This window comes from Bubalus kerabau, chromosome 3 (assembly GCF_029407905.1).
Source record: "Bubalus kerabau isolate K-KA32 ecotype Philippines breed swamp buffalo chromosome 3, PCC_UOA_SB_1v2, whole genome shotgun sequence".
NCBI classification, from domain to species: domain Eukaryota; kingdom Metazoa; phylum Chordata; class Mammalia; order Artiodactyla; family Bovidae; genus Bubalus; species Bubalus kerabau.
The window spans coordinates 45,615,618-45,639,340 of record NC_073626.1 but is presented as its reverse complement, the minus strand read 5'-3'; the positions used below and the strand labels follow the sequence as shown (position 1 = coordinate 45,639,340).

The 23,723-nt window shown below is 40.0% G+C and overlaps 1 protein-coding gene across 4 annotated transcripts in view; it reads right to left on the bottom strand.

The window, feature by feature from the left end:
- The window catches only part of MLIP (muscular LMNA interacting protein), a 286,739-nt gene that overhangs the window by 201,395 nt on the left and 61,621 nt on the right, over nt 1-23,723 (bottom strand). The gene's annotated exons all lie outside the window — the stretch shown is intronic.

The window sequence follows — 23,723 nt, the reverse complement described above, 5'->3', positions numbered from 1 at the left end:
AAGATGGTAACAATAACCCTGTATATGGGACAGCAAAAGACACACTGATGTATAGAACAGTCTTTTGGACTCTGTGGGAGAGGGAGAGGGTGGGATGATTTGGGAGAATGGCATTGAAACATGTACAATATCATATATGAAACGAGTCGCCAGTCCAGGTTTGATGCACGATACTGGATGCTTGGGGCTGGTGCACTGGGATGACCAAGAGGGATGGTACGGGGAGGGAGGAGAGTTCAGGATGGGGAACACATGTATACCTGTGGTGGATTCATTTCGATATATGGCAAAACCAATACAATATTGTAAAGTTAAAAAATAAAATTAAATTAAAAAGAAAAGTGAAAGTGAAAAAAAAAAAAGAAGTTTCCATTAATGTTTAAAGATCATTATTTCTCTTTGTTATGGATCGGAACTACTGTAAGATACTAACAATAAGCTCCAAAAATGAAACAAAAGCAGAGGCAAACAAGCAATTGGCTCTGCCTCAAGATAAATGACAGTGAAACTAGAGTGAATAAAATGGTGATGAGTCATTGGTGGTGGTGGTGGTTCAGTCACTAAGTCGTGTCCGACTCTTGCGACCCATGGACTGCAGCCTGCCAGGCTCCTCTGTCCATGGGATTCTCCAGGCATTACCTGGCATCAAAAAAAAAAAAAAAAATCTGCCATGGAGAAGTCAAAATGTACTAAAAATTTTTGAGAAAAATATTTTGATCCCAACACCAATTTAGAGGGTCCGCTGCTTTCTGTTCATTGATTGCAACTGAGACTGAACAGTCAGTGTGATCAAATACTCTGTGTAATCTGCACAAGCACTAAATGTGCCCTTTTTCATCTCCTCCAGTGGAAACCCACAAGTATCTTACGACTATGAAGGCAGCATCTCCCCAGGATCTTGCTCCTCTCTTGCTCCTCTCGAAAATCAGATTGCTTGAAAGCAACTCACTTTCAGGGCAAAATCTTTTTGTGATACTGAACAGTGCTGGATCCCACTGTTAGGGTTAGGCTGAAAGGAAGAGAGAAACTGCATCTGTCTATTGATACCTCCATGCAGCAGTTCGGCAGTGCAGTAAACAAATACTTATTAAACGCCTACTGTGTTCCTGCCACTGTCATGAGCAAATGGAGGGAAAATTACACATGATCTATTGCTTGCAGGAAGATCCGAGAGGGACTCGCAAATAAACAAGAGCACGGGAGAGGGATCCATTAGTGCCAGAGGAGACCAGGGGAGGTGGGGAGATAGGTCTGAACAATAAAATAAAATAAGACAGCACTTTGCAGAAGTTTTAAAGGGCACTTCAGGCAGAATCCCAAAGTCATGAATCTTAGGGTTGGAATAGAGTTCATTTAAAACAAGGTCTCTGAGATCAGGGTGAGGAAGACTGGGGGAAAGAGGGCATAAAAGGAGATGAGATAAATGTTCTTTCACCAAGCCTAGTGATGAAATCTCAAGCAGGAATAAATGGTGCGCCTCAGGTAAAAGAGAAAGTGCACAGTACTTTCAGAGTTTCTTCTGGTTCTTTGGATAGATGGTATATCTATCTATCTACATAAATTTTTTTTCAGACAAATATTTATGTATCTATCTATAGGATAGAGAGGTCAGAAATAAAAGCTACCTATTTATGGCCAATTAATCTTTGCCAAAAGAAGCAAGAATATACAATGGAGAAAAGACAGATTCTTCAAAAAGTGGTGCTGGGGAAACTGGAGAGCTACATGTAAACGAATGAAATTAGACCATTCATTCAAACCACATGCAAAAATAAATTCAAAATGGATTAAAGATCTAAATGTAAGATACTATAAAACTCCTGGAGGGAAATATAGGCAGAGCATACTGACATAAATCACAGTAATACTTTTTGGATCAATCTCCTAAAACAAAGGAAATAAAAGCAAAAATAAACAAATGGGACCTAATTAAACTTAAAAGCTTTTGCACAGCAAAGAACACCATCAATAAAATGAAAAGAAAACATACTGAATGGGAGAAGATACTTGCAAATGATGTGATCAATAAGGTCTTAATATACAACGTATACACATAACTCACATAACTCATACAACTCAACATCAAATTGAAAAATGGGCAAAAGAACTGAACAGCAATTTCTCCAAAGCGGAAATGCAGATGGTCAACAGGCACATGAAAAAGTACTCAGCATCACTAGTCATTAGGGAAATGCAGATTAAAAGCACAATGAGACATCTCTACACACTTACAAGAATGGTTATCCTCAAAAAGAACACAAGTAACAAAGTTAGCAAAAACGTGGAGAAAAGGGGAACCTCATACACTGTTCGTGGAAAAGTAAATTGGTGCAGCCACTGTGGAGAACAGTATGGCAGTTTCTCAAAAACTAAGAATAAAACTATCATGTGACCCAGCAATTTCACCCCTGGGTATATATCCCCCCCCAAAAAAACAGAAACTAATTTGAAAAGATTCATGCACCTCAATGTTCATAAGCAGCATTATTTACAATAGCTATTTACAATTGTAATTTACAATTACAATAATTGTACAATCATTTACAATGGAAGCAACCTAAACATCCATCAACAGATGGATGGATAAAGATGTAGCACACATACTACTCAGCCATAAAAAAAAAGAATGAGATTTTGACGTTTGCAGCAATGTGGATGGACTCGCAGAACATTATGCTAAGTGAAATAAGCCAGACAGAGCAAAACAAATACTGTATGATATGAGTAACCTGTAGAATCTAACAAATACAACAAACTAGTGAAATAAAAAGGAAGCAGATTCACAGATATAGGGAAAAAACCAGTGGTTACCAGTGGAGAGCGGGAAAGGGAAGGGGTAATATAGGGGTAGGGAGGAAAGGGGGTTATTAGATTATACTAAACCATGTCTGAAGGAAGCAGAATCAGATTCACAGATACAGAGAACAAACTAGTGGTTACAAGTGGAGAGTGGGAAAAGGGAAGGGGCAATATAGGAATAGAGGGGAAAGGGGGTTATTAGATTATACTAAACCATGTTTGTGAAGCTTTTGATAACTATAAAGCACTATAGAGTTTAAAGAATCATTCAATTTAAAAACCTTTTTAAATTAAAAAAAAGTTTCTGCTGGTTCTCTTAGTAGTTGGTAACTTTTTTTTCTCAGATAAAGATTTATATATAGCTGTAGAGATGATAGATAAATATGTGCTGAGTTTCTCGATTGTGTCGAACTCTCTGCAGCCTCATGGACTATAGCCTGCCAGGCTCCTGTGGTCTGTGGGATGGAAGGAAACTTCTAAGAACAGGATACTCTATACCCAGTGTCAAGACTTCCCATCCTGTGCTGTGGAGTAGATTCATCCCCACCAGCTTTCTAACCTTCGGTAAAAGTCGACTCCGTACAACAGTGTTGTGCTGGTGGCATTTGAAGGAGTGCAGTAAGAGGGGAGACATCTAAGAAACAGCACAGAAAGAGGAAGAGTGACAACCAGAGGGATGGTTGAGGATCCGTCAGGGAAGGGAGGGAGAGCAGGAGGCTATAGGAACGGAGACTACATGATCTTGGCGAAACTTTTAAAATACTCATTTCCCATAATATGGGATAAGGAGAACTAAGGCAGCGTATTTGGAAATTAATGGTAGAGATGACAGTTCAGAGCTGAAGTGCTTTCAAATATTCAAGACATCATAGCTTCTGTCATATGCATATTATACACACACACACACACATGAAAGACTAGATTGATAGTACACATAACAAATGCTGGAGAGGGTGTGGAGAAATAGAAACCCTTCTGCACTGTTGGTGGGAATGTAAATTGGTGCAGCTGCTGTGGAAACCATTATGGAGGTTCCTTGAAAAAACTAAAAATAGAATTACCATATGATCCACAATCCTACTCCTGGGCATATATCCAGACAAAATTATAATTCAAAAGATACACGGAACCCTTGGCTACACACTATAGCCAAGACATGAAACCAACCTAAATGCCCATCAACAGATGAATGGACAAAGACGACGCGGAACATACATACAATGGAATACTACTCTGCCGTGAAAAAGAACAGAATAATGCCATTTGCAGCAACATGATGCAACTAGAGATTATCATACTAAGTGAAGTAAGTCAGAAAGAGAAAGACAAATACCATAAAATATTACTTACATGTGGAATCTAAATTACGATACAAATGAACCTAAATATGAAACAGGAACAGACTCATGGACATAGAGCACAGACTTGTGGGAGGCATGGACTGGGAATCTGAGATTAGCAAACGCCAACTATATGTTTAGGATGGATAAACACCACAATACTACTGAACAGCCCAGGCAAGTTTATTCAATATCCTGTAATAAACCATATTGGAAAAGAATTTGAAAATAATATCTATAACTAGATCACTTTTCTGTACACCAGAAAGTAACATAACATTGATAATCAACTTTATTTCAATTAATTTTTTTTTACAAATTTCCTAGTAGAAGCATTTACATTTTTCAACTTTAGTAGTACCCAATATAAAACATAGTAGATGGCAGAAATCATAGTTCTGCACTTACTAAAACACGATTCAGTATACAGTTAAATTTGAATTTTAGATAAACACCAAATAAGCTTTTAATATAATTATGTACCAAAAAGTATTTAGAATGAAGAATTTTTTAGTATTAGTGTGTTCCAAATAGTGTGTTCAACATACTGAAACTAAAAATGTACCTGTCATTTATCTGAAATTCATGTCTATATTCATGGAAACACTAGTTCCATCCTTTGTGCCCAAACAAGAGCTAGACGTCTCCTTTTGTCTACTAATTCTCTGTGTGGTATTTTATGAGCACAATTTTTAGGGAGAAAATAGGGGAAATTGATTACACGTCTGTTTTCAAGCATTGTTAATCTAATCTGTGAAAGCCTGAAGCAGTAGGTATCTCAAAGGCTTTGATACAACAAAGAGCCCCCTGCTTGTCAGGAGCAGTAAATGGAACCAGTTGAAATATTTCTGCCAAAATGACAGCAGGTCAGGTGGTCACACAACCTATTCAGAGTCATTATTCCATTTTTCTGTCAGATTGCTGAGTGAAAATGAGAACAACCTGGACCAGGATTGCAGAAAACTGTTAATTTTGACCTGAATGTAAAGCTATTTTCTCATTAACGAAAAAAATGGTTCATAATCCTCAGTAACAGTTGAAATAATCTAACTACATGTCTGGCAAGAAAACATATGTCCTGAGTCATGTATTTGGAAGATAAATGCTCTTGACTGAGCTTTATTCATCTGTTTCTTAAAGCATTTACTTGCTTGCTTGCAGACTTTATAAATGCTTTGCTGAGGTCAGCTGGAGCTCTAAGCTGATGCTGCTATGGGCCCCACTTTTTTTATTAGTACATAAACAGAACGCATTTACATTTTCCTAACATTAATAAGACAGTCTCTGACTGCTATAATGTTATTCACTCAGTCATATCCAACTCTTTGCAACCCCATGGACTGTAGCCCGCCAGGCTCCTCTGTCCATGGAATTCTCCAGGCAAGAACACTGGAGTGGGCTGCCAGGCCCTCCTCCAGGGGATCTTCCCAACCCAGGGAGCGAAACCAGGTCTCCCACAATGCAGGCAAATTCTTTACCATGTGAGCCATCAGGGAAGCCTGATTGCTTTAGAGGGTGTAGTTTTTTAAACGTCCTGCCAGTTTTAATTTTTTAAGGAAAAGTAGAGTTTGGTATGCTTTTAAAGCAAGACCATGTTGAGTAACTATTTTGAATATTGAACATATTAATACAGTCTACTTTTTATAGGTTCACCAGAAATGGTCTAAACCAGGGATCTACAACTAAGGTCTGCAAGACCAATGTGCCTTGCCACCTAGGCTGGAAAAGGAATTTTCATTGGAATACAACCACACTCAATGTTTATTTATACATTGTTTTTTTGCTACAGCCACAGGGTTGAGTAGTTACAGCCTTTAAAGCCTAAAATATTGACTCTCTGATCTTTACACAAAAGATTTGCCAACCTCTGGTCTAAACAAACATTTGCTGCCAGGCAAGGGGACCGATCACTCACCTAGAGCTGACTTGGCAGCTTTGGTAAGTCAGGCCTTGCATAGTGAAGAGACAAAGTTCAAAACACTGTCAACTTGGAAAAGTCTCCTCAGGCAAGGACAACAAAAACAAAAGAAACAAATGGGGCTACATCAAGCTAAACGCACAGTGAAGGAAGCCATCAACAGAAAAGGCAACTGAATGGGAGAAGATATTTTCAAATGATATATCCAACACGGAGTCGATACAGAAATATATAAAGAACTTATATAACTAATCGGAGAAGGCAATGGCACCCCACTCCAGTACTCTTGCCTGGAAAATCCCATGGATGGAGGAGCCTGGAAGGCTGCAGTCCATGGGGTTGCTGAGGGTCAGACACGACTGAGCAACTTCACTTTCACTTTTCACTTTCATGCATTGGAGAAGGAAATGGCAACCCACTCCAGTGTTCTTGCCTGGAGAATCCCAGGCATGGGGGAGCCTGGTGGGCTGCCATCTATGGGGTCACACAGAGTCGGACACGACTGAAGTGACTTAGCATATATAACTAATATCAGAAAACCAAATTGTTTAAAATGGGCAAAGGAGCTGAGTAAACATTTCTGCAAAGAAAATATACAGATGGCCAATAAGAAAAGGTATTCATCATCACTAATCATCAGGAAAATGCAAATCAAAACCACCCTGAGAAAATGCCTTATCACATGTCAGATGGGCTACTGTCAAAAATACAACAAATAACAAGGATTGGTGAGGATGTGGGGAAAAGGGATCCCTTGTACACTGCTGAAGAAAATGTAAATTGGTTCCATCACTAAGGAAAACAGTATGAAGGGTCTTAAAAAAAACTGAAAATAGAATCACCATGATATGATCCAGCAATTACACTCATGGGGATTTATCCAAAGGAAACTGAAACACTGATTTGAAAAATACTATTAGAGTTTCAAAACACTAATTTGAAAAATTCATTGCAGCAGTACTAACAACAGCCAAGATATGGAAGCAATCTAAGTGTCTATCAACAAATGAACAGATTAAGAAGGCGTGGTATACACACAGAAACACACAGATGATGGAATATTTCTCAGCCATAAAAGAAGAATAAAATCTTCCTATTTGAGGTAACATGGATGGACCTGGAGAGTGTTATGCTAACTAAAGTAAGTCAGACAGAGAAAAACAAATACTGCATGATTTCACTTATATGTGGAATCGAAACAAACAAAACAGAAACACTCATAGATACAAAGAACAAATTGGTCATTGCCAGAAAGCAGGGGTTATGGGGCATGGGTGAAATAGGTGAAGACCATTAAGAGGTATGAAGTTCCAGCTATAAAGAAACTCAAGAGAAGAGAATGTACACATGGGAACATAGTCAACAATACTGTGTGGTGACAGATAATAGCAGTCTTATCGTACTGACTATCCTTATGAAATGCATAAAAACAGCAAATCATTATGTCGTACACCTGAAACTGATAAAATACTGTATGTTAATTATAACTCAAAAATAATATAAATAAACATATGGAAAAATAAAAAGAAATCAATTGTGGTGATGATCACAGAGGTATGTAGTGCGCTAAAAACCACTGAATTATACACTTGATATGAGTGAATTGTATGGTGTGTGAACTTTATCTCAATAAAGCTCTGTACACACACATACAAACACACTCTATCTACAAAGGGGCGGCCTCCTCACTCAGCCTAATGCAAAAACCATTTTTAGTGGGTCATTCACCTCCATCTTGCACTCCTGGCAGTGAAACTAGATAAGTTAGTTATCTAGTTGCTATAAGAATCAAGTTCGACTCAGTTTGATGTCTTTCTCCTTTTATCTTTTTGAAACTAAAAAAATCCTTTAAAGTTGCCTCTGGCACATCACACCCTCACTGCCCATCAGAAAATACTAGCCAAAATCAATCTTAGAAACACTACCAACCAGTCTTCATCATCAGTTAATACACTTTCATTTGGGGAATGCAGGAGATACATACTTTTCACACAGGGCTGTTTTAGATGAACTGTTGTATTCAGGCTTTAATCTTGGTGGTGCCTCCAGCACACTGTGCAAAATTTATTCTCTGAAGCTTGGGAAAAGCCACGGGGACCATGTATTGGGTTTCTCTCTGTTTCCAGCAAACACTGGCCACAGACACGCCTCACTGCAGAAAATAAATGCCTTACATTGCATTTCTTTTCATGCCATTCTACTGGCAGTGCCCTAGAGATGCTCTCCTCCAGAAAGATGGTCCAGTGGCCTTTCCAAATTTGTTCAGACAAAGCCCAGAGACATCAATCGGGTGTGGATTGGGTAGAGGAAGTATCCACACTTGCCTCTACTGCACAGTCAGCCCATGATTTTTAGTTAGATTTATGGTTATTGGGAGTGTGACTGGTGGCTTTGGGAAGACCAATGGAAATTATTCTGAAGAGCCTTAGGTATTCCACCCTAATCCACCCAATGCATCCATTCATCCCAAGCTCATGAGAGCAGGAGAGGATGGGTGACTGCAGAGAGGTAAGTGCTTCCCCAGGGAGGAGTCAGAAATGCATCATCTGATGCTCACCAGAACTGGAGGCTTTAGTAGACTAAATACCTGTGAAGTCATTCACTTTATTATTGAAGCATTCTTAACTGGGACACAAATGATATTCTCATTCTATGAAACACTTGTCACCCATTAAAATGAAACCCATTAAAATGGTACTGTGATGATGAAATATTCAAATCCACTCTTTCAACTGTAGTGAAATGAAGGACAAATTCAAGTCATGGATTGGCTTTGAGGACTGACGCTTGGAGGTATCAACTGGCAGACTCTAGAAATGTACCTGAAAGGCAGCAGCCCTGGTGCTGGGCTCTGAGTTATTGGGAAAACTTCCTTACTGGCCTGGGAGACCAGGAGGCCCTCAGGAATGAAAAAGGAAGGAGCTCTTTGTGAGATGTGTCTGAAGTGATAACTTGCCTCCTGACTATGGACCCATATCAGTTAGTTCAGTCGCTCAGTCACGTCTGACCCTTTGCGACCCCATGGACTGCAGCACGCCAGGCTTCCCTGTCCATCACCAACTCCTAGAGCCCACCCAAACTCATGGCCATCAATTCAGTGATGCCATCCAACCATCTCATCCTTTGTCGTCCCCTTCTCCTCCTGCCTTCAGTCTTTCCCAGCATCAGGGTCTTTTCCAATGAGTCAGTTCTTTGCAACAGGTGGCCAAAGTATTGGAGTTTCAGCTTCAGTATCAGTCCTTCCAATGAATATTCAGGACTGATTTCCTTTAGGATGGACTGATTTGATCCCCTTGCAGTTCAAGGGACTCTCAAGAGTCTTCTCCAACACCATAGTTCAAAAGCATCAATTCTTCAAGGCTCAGCTTTCTTTACAGTCGACCCATATCAGTTGTGGTCCAAAAAAAAAAAAAAGCCCCTTTTACTCTTTAAAATATCTCAAATCTGGAAGCATCATGGAATCTTTCAATAGTTACTAACAAAAATCACTAATATTTATCCAATAAATGGTATATGGTAGAGATTTTCAACATTTGCCAGACATGATAGAAATCCTACTTATAATAATGACATACTTAAAAGCTACTTGAAAGAATTTGATCATAAACAACAAGGCCCTACTGTACAGCACAGGGAACTATATTAACACTGTGTGATAAACCACATGCATAAGCACACAGCCACTCAGTCCTGTCTGACTCTTCGCGACCCCGTGGACTGTAGCCCACCAGGCTCCTCTGTCCATGGGGATTCTCCAGGCAAGAACACTTTAGTGGGTTGCCATGCCTTCCTCCAGGGGATCTTCCCAACCCAGGGATTGAACCCAGGTCTCCCAAATGGCAGGCAAATTCTTTACCGTCTGAGCCACCAGGGAAGCATGATAAACCATAATGAAGAAGAATATAAAAAAGAATGTACTGATATACATATTTATGTATAACTGAATCAAAGCAAAAATTAGCACAAGATTGTAAATCAACTATAGTTCAATATAAATAAATAAATATGTGATCCAACCAGTAAAAGATCTGATGTTGCTCTTAAAATTCAACAAACCAATCACAAATCTATCTCCACACAGTAGACAAAAGCAAGGACAAATAAGCATAAATCGCCTTGAATAAAAAATTCAGTAAGAGATACACAAGCATCTCTCTGATTATTATTCAGGGACTTAGGAAAATCTTTTTTCTCAAATGAAAACAGCAGCTGTGCTTTTGCAAATAAAGAAGTCAGAAATCTTGAAATTTATGAGCAAATTAATGCATTTCTGTCTATAATAATAATTTCCATGTATCAGCTGCTCTCCGTGTACCAGGTGTTTTCCATGTAGAGTTTCTCCATCCTCACAGCCTGAAGGCCCCCTGTGATTTCAGACAAGGAAACTGAACACTCGCCTCCAGCAGCGTAACTAACAAGTGACACACTGAGGCTTTGTTGTGCTGCTCTGGTTCCCCAGTAGATAGAAGTTTCTAGTTATAAGACAGGAACAAAGAGACAAATCATTTGCATAAATTAGGGTAAACCCATTTCTTTCTCCAGGGGATCTTCCCTACCCAGGGATCGAACCCGAGTCTCCTGCCTTGCAGACAGGCGCTTTACCATCTGAGCCACCAGGGAAGCCCAAGGCTTCTTTCAGTTAGGGACAAACCTCAACCCAGTATATAAAAATCATTCATCTTTCAGGACGACAGCTTAACTAAGGTACCTCCACTGTGATCAACAGCTGTTTGTTTTTGAAAGTGAGATCATGAAAGCTAACAGGAAAGCAATGTGACTTTAGGCCCTACTCTACAGCACAGGGAACTACAGTGAATATCCTCTGATAAATCATAATGGGAAAGAATATTAAAAAGAATGTGTATATATATATATGTATGACTGAATCACTATTCTGCACAGCAGAAATTAGCACAGTTTTGTCAATCAACTAGACTTCAATTTTTTTTTTTTTTAATGTGGCTTAAATTTCCCTTTTCAGGGAATTCCCTGGCAGTCCAGTGGTTAAAACTCCACACTTCCATTGCAGAGGGCACAGGTTCTATCCTTGGTCAGGGAACTAAGATCCTGAATGCCAAGTGGCAAAAAAAAAAAAAAAGATTTCTATTTTCCTCCAGAAAGAAAATCAGTACTCGGCCGTTCACCTCCCAGAGCTGGTCTGGAGTCCTGCCATGATTAGTGACGGAAGTCTCCCATCCCCATTCAATTCACAGGTCTGCAAAGTGCCAGCAGTTTCCAGAGTGAAGCATTCGGTTCACTCTAAAATCAATTACCTTATCCCATCTATAGAGCAGGAACATCCTGGCAGCTGTTTGTCTATAGTGCCTCGAAAAAAATAACCATAAGATAATGAACTTGGTGGAATTTCTACTTTAAAACTCTTGGAAAACATGACTTAAGAAAGTACAGCTCAAAAGCAAAAGAAATGACTGAAGGAGAAACTGAAGACAGAGTAAGCTTAGTCTGGTTAAACACACATGAATGCTAGACTATTTATGACCAACTTATAAAAAATTTTATTATAAATTATGGAGTTAATATGTGATAGCAAACCTGAAAATGAGCAATGAAATGTAAGTTTTAAGTGAGCCTGGGTGCACCTCTATTAGCTGTGATTATGCCACTAGGGAATCTGTTAGAAATGCAAATTCTCAGGCCCTACCCCAAGTGTGCTAAATCAGGAACTCTGGAGATGGGACTGAGCAATCTATGTTTTAGGAAATTCTAAAATTTGAGAACCACTATTCTAAGGCCCATGAACTCAGTGTCCTCATGTACAAGAATTGACTAAACATATACTTGGACTGCAAGGCGATCAAACCAGTCAATCCTAAAGGAAATCAGTCCTGAATATTCGTTGGAAGGACAGATTCTGAAACTGAAACTCCAATACTTTGGCCACCTGATGCGAAGAACTGACTCATTGGAAAAGATCCTGATGCAGGACAAGACTGAAGGCAGAAGGAGAAGGGGACGACAGAGGATAAGATGGTTGGATAGCATCACTAACTCCATGGACGTGAGTTTGAGCAAGCTCTGGGATTTGGTGATAGACAGGGAACCCTGGCGTGCTGCAGTCTATGGACATGGATCACAAAGAGTCAGACACGACTGAGCGACTGAACTGACTGATACCCTTAGGGCTAACCAAAGGAAAAGTGAACCACAGTAATCCTCAATTTATAGAAATGAAAAGTTTACTTGCAAACTATTTTGGTTTTCTATGAGAACATAGCAAAATGAACTAAAATGCTCAGCCCAACCCACAAAACCAATTTAACTTCTAAAATTAGAACTCGCATACTAAAAAATGCAATTTAATAGGCATTGTAACGGAATGTCCTTCCAGAAGTAACTATGGAAAATTGAAAGCTGATACATGAGAGAGGTCAAGGAAGGAAAAAAGGTTCTCCCAACCCCTCTCCCCCAAGGCTCCCACCCCCACTTCTTTGCCAACTCCACTGGAAGAGAAGGACAGAGTTTGAAAACCGGGCAGAGACTGAGTTCCCCCACCAGAAGGCAGTGAGTGATGAGTACTGCATTGGACCTCTGATAACACGTGGCAAGGCTGAGGGATGAATGGCAAAAATCTCCAGAGATTTCAAGGCTTGGAGAAGGCAATGGCACCCTACTCCAGTACTCTTGCCTGGAAAATCCCATGGACGGAGGAGCCTGGTAGGCTGCAGTCCATGGGGTCGTGAAGAGTCCAGACCCAACTGAGCGACTCCACTTTCACTTTTCACTTTCACACATTGGAGAAGGAAATGGCAACCCACTCCAGTGTTCTTGCCTGGAGAATCCCAGGGACGGCGGAGCCTGGTGGGCTGCTGTCTCTGGGGTCGCACAGAGTTGGACACGACTGAAGTGACTTAGCAGCAGCAGCAGCAGCAGTCCCCTAGAAGCTGAAAAAGAGTTAACAGCAGCCCCTGAGGCAAAAGAAAAAGGAATGCTTAGAAAGAGTTTATTTGCATCCAAGAGCTGTTTGTTACCAGGCATCTGAAAGCAGAAACAACGAAATCAATCACTTACACAAACCAGTCACAGAGGAGAGGAGAGCTAGAGTACTTCTGATGACAGATTCAGACAAGACTTTGTTCTTGCTCCACATAAAACTCCCTAAAAGGTATCACAGAGGTATCTCAATGTAAATCACAGGATGCTTCAAGCAACAGAATGCTGGGAAACTCCCTAAAAGGTATCACAGAGGTATCTCAATGTAAATCACAGGATGCTTCAAGCAACAGAATGCTGGGAAACTCTGAAACCTGGTTACTAACCAATGCACACCACCATCGGCAGTGCATTGTCTCACTTGGCATGTGCAGAGTCTAAGGGGCCAGAATTAGCTTCACGCTGAAGCAGAAAAGGCAGATGCCTAAATCCTGGGATTTGAAGTCCAACAAGGTCTGTCTACCCCCAAATTATAACATATAGCTCAAGAGGTCAGATTTTTTTTTAACTTATATCCATATTAATGTTATCTACAAAGAAGTTATTAATACTTTCTAAGTGTTTCTGCCATTCCTCAAAGGATCTTTGAAATCTCTCTCAGCGTTAACTTAAAAACTAATTTAAGAAAAATGGCTTTGCTGCCTTAAATTTACACCCTTTTTCTTTTAATCCTAAACAGTTTATCTCATCATGACTTTTGACTTTTTCTTAAAATCTGCTATTGAAGGATAATGATGTATCATGGACTCAGAAGATTAGGACTCTGTCTATGAAGAAAACTAAGCTTCCCCAGGAAGCTTTTGATATTATAAATAGTTTGCAAATGTTTTTATAGCCTATGGAAGAGACAACTTTGATAGAGAATGCATCCATGCATATTTGATTTTGTCTTGTTTGTTAAACCATATACCACTATTACAGGAAAGTATATACCCCCATAAAAGAGGACCATACACTACTTGAATTTCCATTATTATTTTTTGCAAGCCATTTCTCTCTCCCTGAAGGTCTTATTTTAAAATGCAAACGCCTAGGAAAGAAGTAATGCATCGTCACCTTACAATTTATAGCAGTGGAATATATATTTTGTTTGCATTAATCCTTAAGTGAAATTTAATATTTTCTTCAATTATGAATATAATCAATCACTGTAGAATTAGCACTATAACTTTAATTCCTAAAGAAATCAATATTTTTATATCACATTACAAAATAACATTACAGATATAGCAAAATATCACCGATTACTACTTGAAGTTATAAGAGTTATTAGGCCTATCTCCAAATCTTGCTATTTAATCAATGAAGCACATATTACTACATCACAATTTTTAAAAATATTCTGATGCCTGTATTTCAATATAAGTGGTTTCCTTTGTTGTATGTATTTTATAGCATGCATGTAAAAATCATATGCTAAGAAGGGAACCATCAACTTCCAAGACTGAAAAGAGGTGGCTCAAAAAATGTTACATAATGAGCTCATTTATTACATATAGCCAGGACATGGAAGCAACCTAGATGTCCATCAGCAGATGAATGGATAAGAAAGCTATGGTACATATACACAATGGAGTATTACTCAGCCATTAAAAAGAATACATTTGAATCAGTTCTAATGAGGTGGATGAAACTGGAGCCTATTATACAGAGTGAAGCCAGAAAGAAAAACACCAATCCAGTATACTAACGCATATATATGGGATTTAGAAAGATGGTAACAATAACCCTGTGTACGAGACAGCAAAAGAGACACTGATGTATAGAACAGTCTTATGGACTCTGTTGGAGAGGGAGAGGGTGGGAAGATTTGGGAGAATGGCATTGAAACATGTAAAATATCATGTATGAAACGAGTTGCCAGTCCAGGTTCGATGCACGATACTGGATGCTTGGGGCTGGGGCACTGGGACGACCCAGAGGGATGGAATGGGGAGGGAGGAGGGAGGAGGGTTCAGGATGGGGAACACATGTATACCTGTGGCGGATTCATTTTGATATTTGGCAAAACTAATACAATTATGTAAAGTTTAAAAATAAAATAAAATTTTAAAAAAATAAATTAATTAATTAAATTGTAGTTGATTTACAATGTTATGTTCGTTTCTGTTGTATGGCTAAGTGACTCAGTTATACATATAGTGAAGTCGCTCAGTCGTGTCCTACTCTTTGCGACCCCATGGACTGTAGCCTACCAGGCTCCTCCCTCCATGGGATTCTCCAGGCAAGAGTACTGGAGTGGGTTGCCATTTCCTTCTCCAGGGGATCTTCCCAATCCAGGGATTGAACCCAAGTCTCCTGCATTCCAGGCAGACGCTTTAACCTCTGAGCCAATATACATACATTCTTTTTCATATTCTTTTCCATACTGGTTTATCCCAGGGCATTGAATATTGTTTCCTGTGCTGTAGAGTAGGACCTCATTGTCCATTCATTCTAAATATACTACTCAATTCAGTTCAGTCGCTCATTCGTGTCCAACTCTTTGCAACCCCATGGACTGCAGCACACCAGGCCTCCCTGTCCATCACCAACTCCCAGAGCTTACTCAAACTCATGTCCATTGACATGATATTATCTGCTAATCCCAAATTCCCAAATCATCCCTCCACAACTCTCCCTCCCTCTTGGCAACCACTCTTATGTCTGTTTTCTGAGTCTATTTTCTTTTTGACCAGAGCAGCAAAAGATTACAGGATACCATAATAGCTGTTGGAAAGAGTTCCTCAAGGTTAGAAGGCAAATTTCATGTGTAATAAACTCAGCACACCTTGCCTTTTCCAGAAACAAAAGTAGGAACATAGTCCTCTTAAAGGCACATTAATTACTCAAGCTGTGAGCTTGGAAATCATGAGCTGGATGCACCTACTCGACTTCCCAGCTGGCTCAGTGGTAAAGAATCTGCCTGGCCAACGCAGGAGACACAGATTGGATCTCTGGATCTGGAAGATACCCTGCAGAAGAAAATGGCAACCCTCTCTAGTATTCTTGCCTGGGAAATGCCATGGACGGAGGAGCCTGGCGGGCTACTATCCATGGGGTCTCTAAGACTCAGACATGACTTAGCAACTGAGCATGCCTGCACTCTGCCTCTGCAACCAAAACATCAGCAGAGAATCTCTGGGTAAAGCAGTCCAGTTTAACAGTTTACTATTATACAGGATGTCAACCATGGAGGAGGTAGGGAAAGAAAGAGTGGAAAATCTGACATTATATCAAGCCGAGCTAGTCCCAGCATGATCTTAAGTAGCTGAGAAAATTGAAGGAGAAACAACAAAGCAGTGAATGAGGCAGGAAGCTTAGTCAGGAGGTGAGTTGGACAGCTCTCCAGGGAAAACAGTTGAGTCGTGCGTGGGTGTCACAAATGGTCCATTCCTTAACGCTTAATACTAAAAAGTAAAAGCAATCATTTCATGTGGTTTACCTCTGAAGGGAGCAGAGAGAGAGAACTAGAACAAAATGAATAACTATAGAGGACACATTGGCACAAGATGAAAAAAGCTTAGCAGAGGGGGAAAAAAAAGCATGTTGAATAAGTCAACTTTGAACTTGACCACTTCATATTTTGCCAGTATTTTTTCACAAGTTTCCAAAGAACCTTATTGGTGAAACACTAGGTTCTGGTGGTGGTGGTGGTTTAGTTGCTAACTCGTGTCCGGTTCTGTTGAGACCCCATGGACTGTAGCCCGCCAGGTTCCTCTGTCCATGGGATTTCCCAGGCACAAATACTGGAGTGCGTTGACATTTCCTTCTCCAGGAGATCTTCCCAACCCAGGGATCAAACCCACGTCTCCTGCATGGCAGGCGGGTCTTTAACCACTAAGCAAGAAATATGATATATCTCCAGCTGTGATTTAGTCCATTATGTTTGAATTAAAAATACAGCTGACTTGCAGAGAAGGCGATGGCACCCCACTCCAGTACTCTTGCCTGGAAAATCCCATGGGCGGAGGAGCCTGGTAGGTTGCCATCCATGGGGTCGCGAAGAGTCAGACATGACTGAACGACTTCACTTTCACTTTTCACTTTCATGTATTGGAGAAGGAAATGGCAACCCACTCCAGTGTTCTTGCCTGGAGAATCCCAGGGACAGGGGAGCCTGGTGGGCTGCCGTCTATGGGGTCGCACAGAGTCGGACACGACTGAAGCGACTTAGCAGCAGTAGCAGCAGCTGACTTGAGTCTTTTTTAAAGACATTTTCAAAAATTTTTGAGTATTTTAAATAATTTTGGAATAAAGAGCACTATTTTCATCATCAAACAATTGTTAAGGTCTCTACCTGAATGTTTATGTAAATATATCTGTACTATTTGCTATCTGTAAACATCCCAACAAGAAAGATTAAATCACTTAATTGAGAAGCAAAGAATAATATTCATTGAATAATGTTGAAATTGTCTCAAGAAGAAACAAATATATCTCCTCTTTCTAATAAGCAATTAAAGTGATAGAAAAATATAAATAAAATGAATGAAACTGTGACCTCTGGGCTCAGACCTGGAGACACAAGGAGAATTCTTAGGATGCTTGGAAGACAATGAATGTGAAGTAACCTATCCAATGTGTTTGTGTATTAATCAGGGCAATGAAAACTGCCTGGGGTAGCATACATCGCTGACATCTGTAGGTGATGGAAGGAATGTGGAGGACATCGGTCATATTGTCCTCTTCCCTGTGATGCTTCCTCACCTCCAATCACATCTTCGACCTTAACTAGTCTGGGAGTTGACATGGTCCATCTACCTGGCAATGCACAGGAGGCACACACCTGACCACACTTAATCCCTGATTTTCAATCTTGGCTTTGATATGTGAGTCAATAAAATATTGTTTCAACCTAAACTATATAAAAGTTTGATTTGTATCACTTATCCAGTTCTAGTGAAAATCATGAAGATAGTTAATGTTTCATGGCTTCCTGGGTTTTCTCAGTCTCCGCCTACAATGTTCAAGGTATAGGCTGTGTACAGAACAGCTTTTAACTTCGTGACTCAAATATTAAAAACATAGAACTCACTGTGGGCAATTAGCCCTCTAACCTAAAAGAATCTCAAAATGCTGATGGCTTGTTTAGACGAGAACAGTAAAACTTAGCCTGAACTTGGAAAAAGTGATCAAACCTAATTCTAGAGAATGAACTGAAATGAGCTGATGATTTTAAAGAAGGACAAATTTTTTTAAATCCCAAAGATGGTGGAGGAGCAGGTGGACATGGAATACATCTCTCTCCATGGATACATCAGGAATATACCTTCAGACACAGAAATACATGCAGTACACCAGCTGAGAATGGACAGAAGCACCTGACTAGTGGAAAAGAATATATAGAACCATGCAAAACTCAGTAGGACGAAGGAACTAGGTGGAAAAACAGGAGTGTTAGTAGGACTGGAACTGCCCTCAGTGGGTGGGGGAACTGAAGCAGGGGTCCGATCCCCACACAGGGGCCATTGCCTGAGTCAGTAAGTAAGTGTTAGTCGCTCAGTCCTGCCCAACTCTTTGCTATCCCATGGACTGCAGCCCACCAGGTTCCTCTGTCCATGAGATTTTCTAGGCAAGGATACTGGAGTGGGTTGCCATTTCCTTCTCCAGGGGATCTTCCCAACCCAGGGATTGACCCCGGGTCTCCCACACTGCAGGCAGATTCTTTACCCACTGAACTACAAGAAAGCCTGTGGCAGCCTAAATGGAATGAGAATAGGACAGTCCTTGTCGCAGCCATACATACCCCGGACAGGGACGAGGGTCCCCTGGACTGCGCAGTGGCTGGAAGCTGGAGCTTAGGGATTGTGGAGCAATCCCAGGGTGAGGGATTGCTCACCCTGGAGCAATAAGTGGAGAGACTTATCGAGGGGATGTGAGGGAGGAGACTGTGGTGGGAAATGGCTGTGGAGGAAAGCCAGGCAGCCATGGAAGCAAGGCGATACTGCTGAGTCACGCGTAGCAGGTGGAGCCATCACCATAGCCTTTCTCTCCCCACACGCCAGCACCAGCAGCTGAACAATAAAGATGCTGGCCCAGCAAACGCCTGACGCACTGAACTACGGAGCACAGCCCCTCCCAGGCTGCCCCTTTAAGTGCTGCCTCGCGGATCTACAGAGCAGGACCCCACCCAGGGTGCCCCTCTATGTGCCTGACGCGCGGAACAACAGAGAAGGACCCCAGGCAAGGGAGCCCTCTAAGTGCCTGAATGGGCCGAAGAGGCCTTCTGATCGCCAGCTACAAGAGGCTCGAAAAAAGACTCTCATAGGGCCGTAACTCCTGTGGTGGAGGCAGTCCATGTCCCTGCACACTTGGCACTGCCAGGGTCCCCACAAGCCAAGCAGCTGTGCCACCTACATGCTCAACTCTCACGGGGCACAGTGGCCACAGGCAACGGAGGAGCCTGGTAGGCTGCAGTCCATGGGGTCGCTGAGAGTCGGACACGACTGAGCGACTTCACTTGCACTTTTCACTTTCATGCATTGGAGGAGGAAATGGCAACCCACTCCAGTGTTCTTGCCTGGAGAATCCCAGGGACGGGGGAGCCTGGTGGGCTGCCATCTATGGGGTCACACAGAGTCAGACACGACTGAAGCGACTTAGCAGCAGCAGCAGCATGAAACCTAATTAAGCTTTTGAGGTTTTTTTTTCCTCAGTCACATTTTTCATCATTGTCATTAATCTCTGCCTCAACACTGGGCTTTTGCAGTTCTGTGGAGTTTTCCTTTTTCTTTTCTCTTTTTTTTTAATTTTAATTTTTAATTTTTTAAACCTGTTATTATTTTTTATACATTTCTTCCTTTGTTTGCTTTTTATACTATTCTTTTCCCCTTGCAGCTAACCTTTAATGTATATAAATCTTCTTTATCTACCTCTATTTAATTTTGCATATCTATCCTTTCTTTTCTTTCTTTCCTTTCCTCTCAACATATTTGTTAGTTTTACTTCCATTGCTTTATTCCCCAGTTGGCACCTTGCTTTAGGTTGTTTTCCAATTTGTGCTTTAGTTAGCTTTGTTCTTTGGAGAAGGCAATGGCATCCCACTCCAGTACTCTTGCCTGGAAAATCCCATGGACAGAGGAGCCTGGAAGGCTGCAGTCCATGGGGTCGCTGAGGGTCGGACATGACTGAGCGACTTCACTTTCACTTTCACTTTCATGCATTGGAGAAGGAAATGGCAACCCACTCCAGTGTTCTTGCCTAGAGAATCCCAGGGACGGGGGAGCCTGGTGGGCAGCCGTCTCTGGGGTTGCACAGAGTCGGACACGACTGAAGCGACTTAGCATCAGCAGCAGCTTTGTTCTTAACTGACAGGTATAATTTTGGTTTCCTTTGTTTGCCAGATAGGTCTATTATACTTTATTTTTGTTGGACTATTTTGATTTTGCTTATGGATGTATATGTATATATGTATATTCAGTCACACTTTTTATTGTTGTTATAAACCTCTGCCTCTATGTTGGGCTTTTGCTGTTCTATGGAGTTTGTACATAATGCCTATCCTCCTAGAACTCTTTCAAAAAATTGCAGAGGAAGGAACACTTCCAAACTCATTCTACGAGGCCACCATCACCCTGATACCAAAACCAGAACACTTCCAAACTCATTCTACGAGGCCACCGTCACCCTAATACCAAAATTTAAAAAAAGAAAACTATAGGCCAATATCACTGATGAACATAGATGCAAAAATCCTCAACAAAATTTTAGCAAACAGAATTCAACAATACATCAAAAAGCTCATACCCCATGATCAAGTTGGGTTTATTCCAGAGATGCAAGGATTCTTCAATATATGCAAATCAATCATGTGAGACACCATATAAAAAATTGAAAGATAAAAACCATATGATCATCTCAATAGATGTAGAGAGTCTTTGACAAAAACACCCATTTATGATTAAAACTCTTCAGAAAATGGGCTCAGAAGGAACCTACCTCAATATAGTAAAGGCCATATATGATAAATGTACAGGAAACATTATTCTCAATGGTGAAAAACTGAAAGCATTCCCCCTAAGATCAGGAATAAAACAAGAATGTCCAATTTCACCACTATTATTCAACATAGTTCTGGAAGTCCTAGCTACAGCAATCAGAGACGAAAAGGAAATAAAAGGAATCCAGATTGGAAAAGAAGTAAAGCTCTCACTGTTTGCAGAAGGCATGATACTGTACACAGAAAACCCTAAAGATAATATCAGAAAATGACTAGAGCTAATCAGTGAATTTAGCAAAGTTGCAGGATACAAAATCAATACACAGAACTCACTTGCATTTCTATATACTAACGATGAAAAATCAGAAAGAGAGATTAAGGAATCAGTCCCATTCACCATTGCAACAAAATAGATAGCCAATGGGAATTTGTTGTATGGCTCAGGAAACTCAAACAAGGGCTCTCTACCTAGAGGGGTGGGATGGGGAGGGAGACGGGAGGGAGGCTCAAAAGGGAGGGAATGTATGTATATCTATGGCTGATTCATGTTGAGGTTTGACAGAAAACAATAAAATTCTGTAAAGCAAGTATCTTTCAATAAAAAATAAATTAATTTTTTTAAAAAGGACAGATTTTATGTCTATTTTCTAAAGAAACTGCTACCTTAAGGATTCTGCAGAAGCTGTTGAAGGTTCATTAGGTACTATTCTGAAAGAGTTAAAGTGCCAGTTTCAGATGTTCCCCTTTGTTTTATTTCTGAACTATGTTTTACTGAATGTGCTGGGCATTTAATGCAATGAGAACTGTGAAACAGCATGTCAAACTCCATTTCTTTCTTCTTTTTATCAATTTCAGTATATTTGATTAATTCAGCTACAAATACACACTGTATCCTGAATTAATCTTAGTGTCCTGCTACAGATCAAATGCCAACTCATGAAATTTAAAATTCATGAGTGCTTCTCGCATTAATCTCAACCTCCATCTCTCCTAGAAGAGATTATGCCTCAATAAGTACATGCCTGTGGGAAAATTACAGTGCCTTTGCTGTCCATAAGGATGTTGGAATTTCATAAGGTTTCCCAAATATTTTCATGTGCCAATGCCACTGATGAAGGCAGAAAAATGTACATAATTCATTTTGGAAAAAAAAATCTCATCTGCTTTAAAATGAGAACGGGACTTCTTTTTCCTCTAGATATCACTGACATTGAATACTTAGGTTTGAGATAAATCACCACTTCATCAAAGCAATCTCTTTCTCCACTTAACTTTCACATTATTTTTTGGATGAGGCATCACTTTCTACTTAGTATTGTATTGATTTGTGGTCATGTTTATCCTCCTTATTTGACTAGAAAGTCACCGAGGGCTCTGAGTGTGGTTTTTACATCTGGAGCAATTGTGGCACCTGATTCAGGGCTTTGGACAATGAGGACGTTTCTTAAGTGTTTGCTGAAGTAACAAATCACCCGCAAACCCAATCTATTTCTCATTAAATTATAATAATATAATGCTGGAAGGAACGTTTATTGCCTTCCCTCACTCAGTATGAATCTACACTCTGTTTAAACTGGCCTTCCTAAGTAAGGAAATTGTACAGTGTGTTACACATTGTGATCTAAACCCCAGAAAGTCCTCTTGCCTCTAAATATTCAGAAATTTGTGTTACTATGGATACACACACTCATACTGCTTAGAATTTCCTTCTAAAATGAGTAAAGAAGATGCCATCAGTCATTCATACATCAATTGGAGTTAGTCAAAGTATTTCTTTCCTGAAAACCTCAGGAATTAGGACAAAAGGGGTTTATGAGCCAGATATGTTGCACACCGTTAATGCTGATAGAAACAAATTTGCTTATTGCTTTTAGAGGAAGACCTGGCTATGTGTATGAACATACATGCTGATACATAGAAATGTTCATGCCTTTAGCCTAATAATCCAATGTTTGGAATTTGTTTTAAGTAAATAATGTGAAAATGAAAAAATGAGCAAAGACATTTATAACAGTATTTTAAGAGGAAAATATAAAACTAATACCGAGTCAAATAATACCAAGCCAAAAAATCAATAATAGAAAAGGTATTTGATATTTATATAAAATTTTGATGACTGACTCTACAGCTAAGATAAATATAGAAAGGATACAGAAAATGATGCTGAATGGACAAAAAAAAATATGAAATTATATATATTTTTATTACAACTACATATAATTTCATTGGTATGAAAACTGGAAGAGATCATCCAAAAAAGGATTACCTATATAGTTATCAGAGTTGGAACTCCATTCTGAAAATATTACTGATAAAGCAAAAACTATTAAATCTGCAAAAAGTTTCAGGTGAGGACCAGGAGTAGTGTATAAACTTACATTGACTAAGTATATTGGAGGTGGCCTGGACTAGACATTTCATGAAGGACTGGGGCAGCCCATGGAAGGAATAACGAAACCCACAAGACTGGAGGACACCAAAAAATTAACCCAAGTGTTTCAAATGCCGTCTAAGATTGACCTGCCTGAAAGACCCCAGGGTTATAACTTCACTTAGAATTAATCTAAGTCTCAGTGGTATATTCTCCCTTATAGTTTCTCTAATGCCTTTATACTCTAGTTTAAGACTTTTGTGATTGCTTTTCCCTAGGAAGAAACAATGATTTAGCTAGAATTCATACTCAATGCAATTCCTTTAATACATTTAGTCATTATCTTTACATATGCATCTAAATCCTCTTTAAAATAGTAAGAAGTCTCTATCCTTGATTCCTTTTAACTAGAGGTAACTCTGA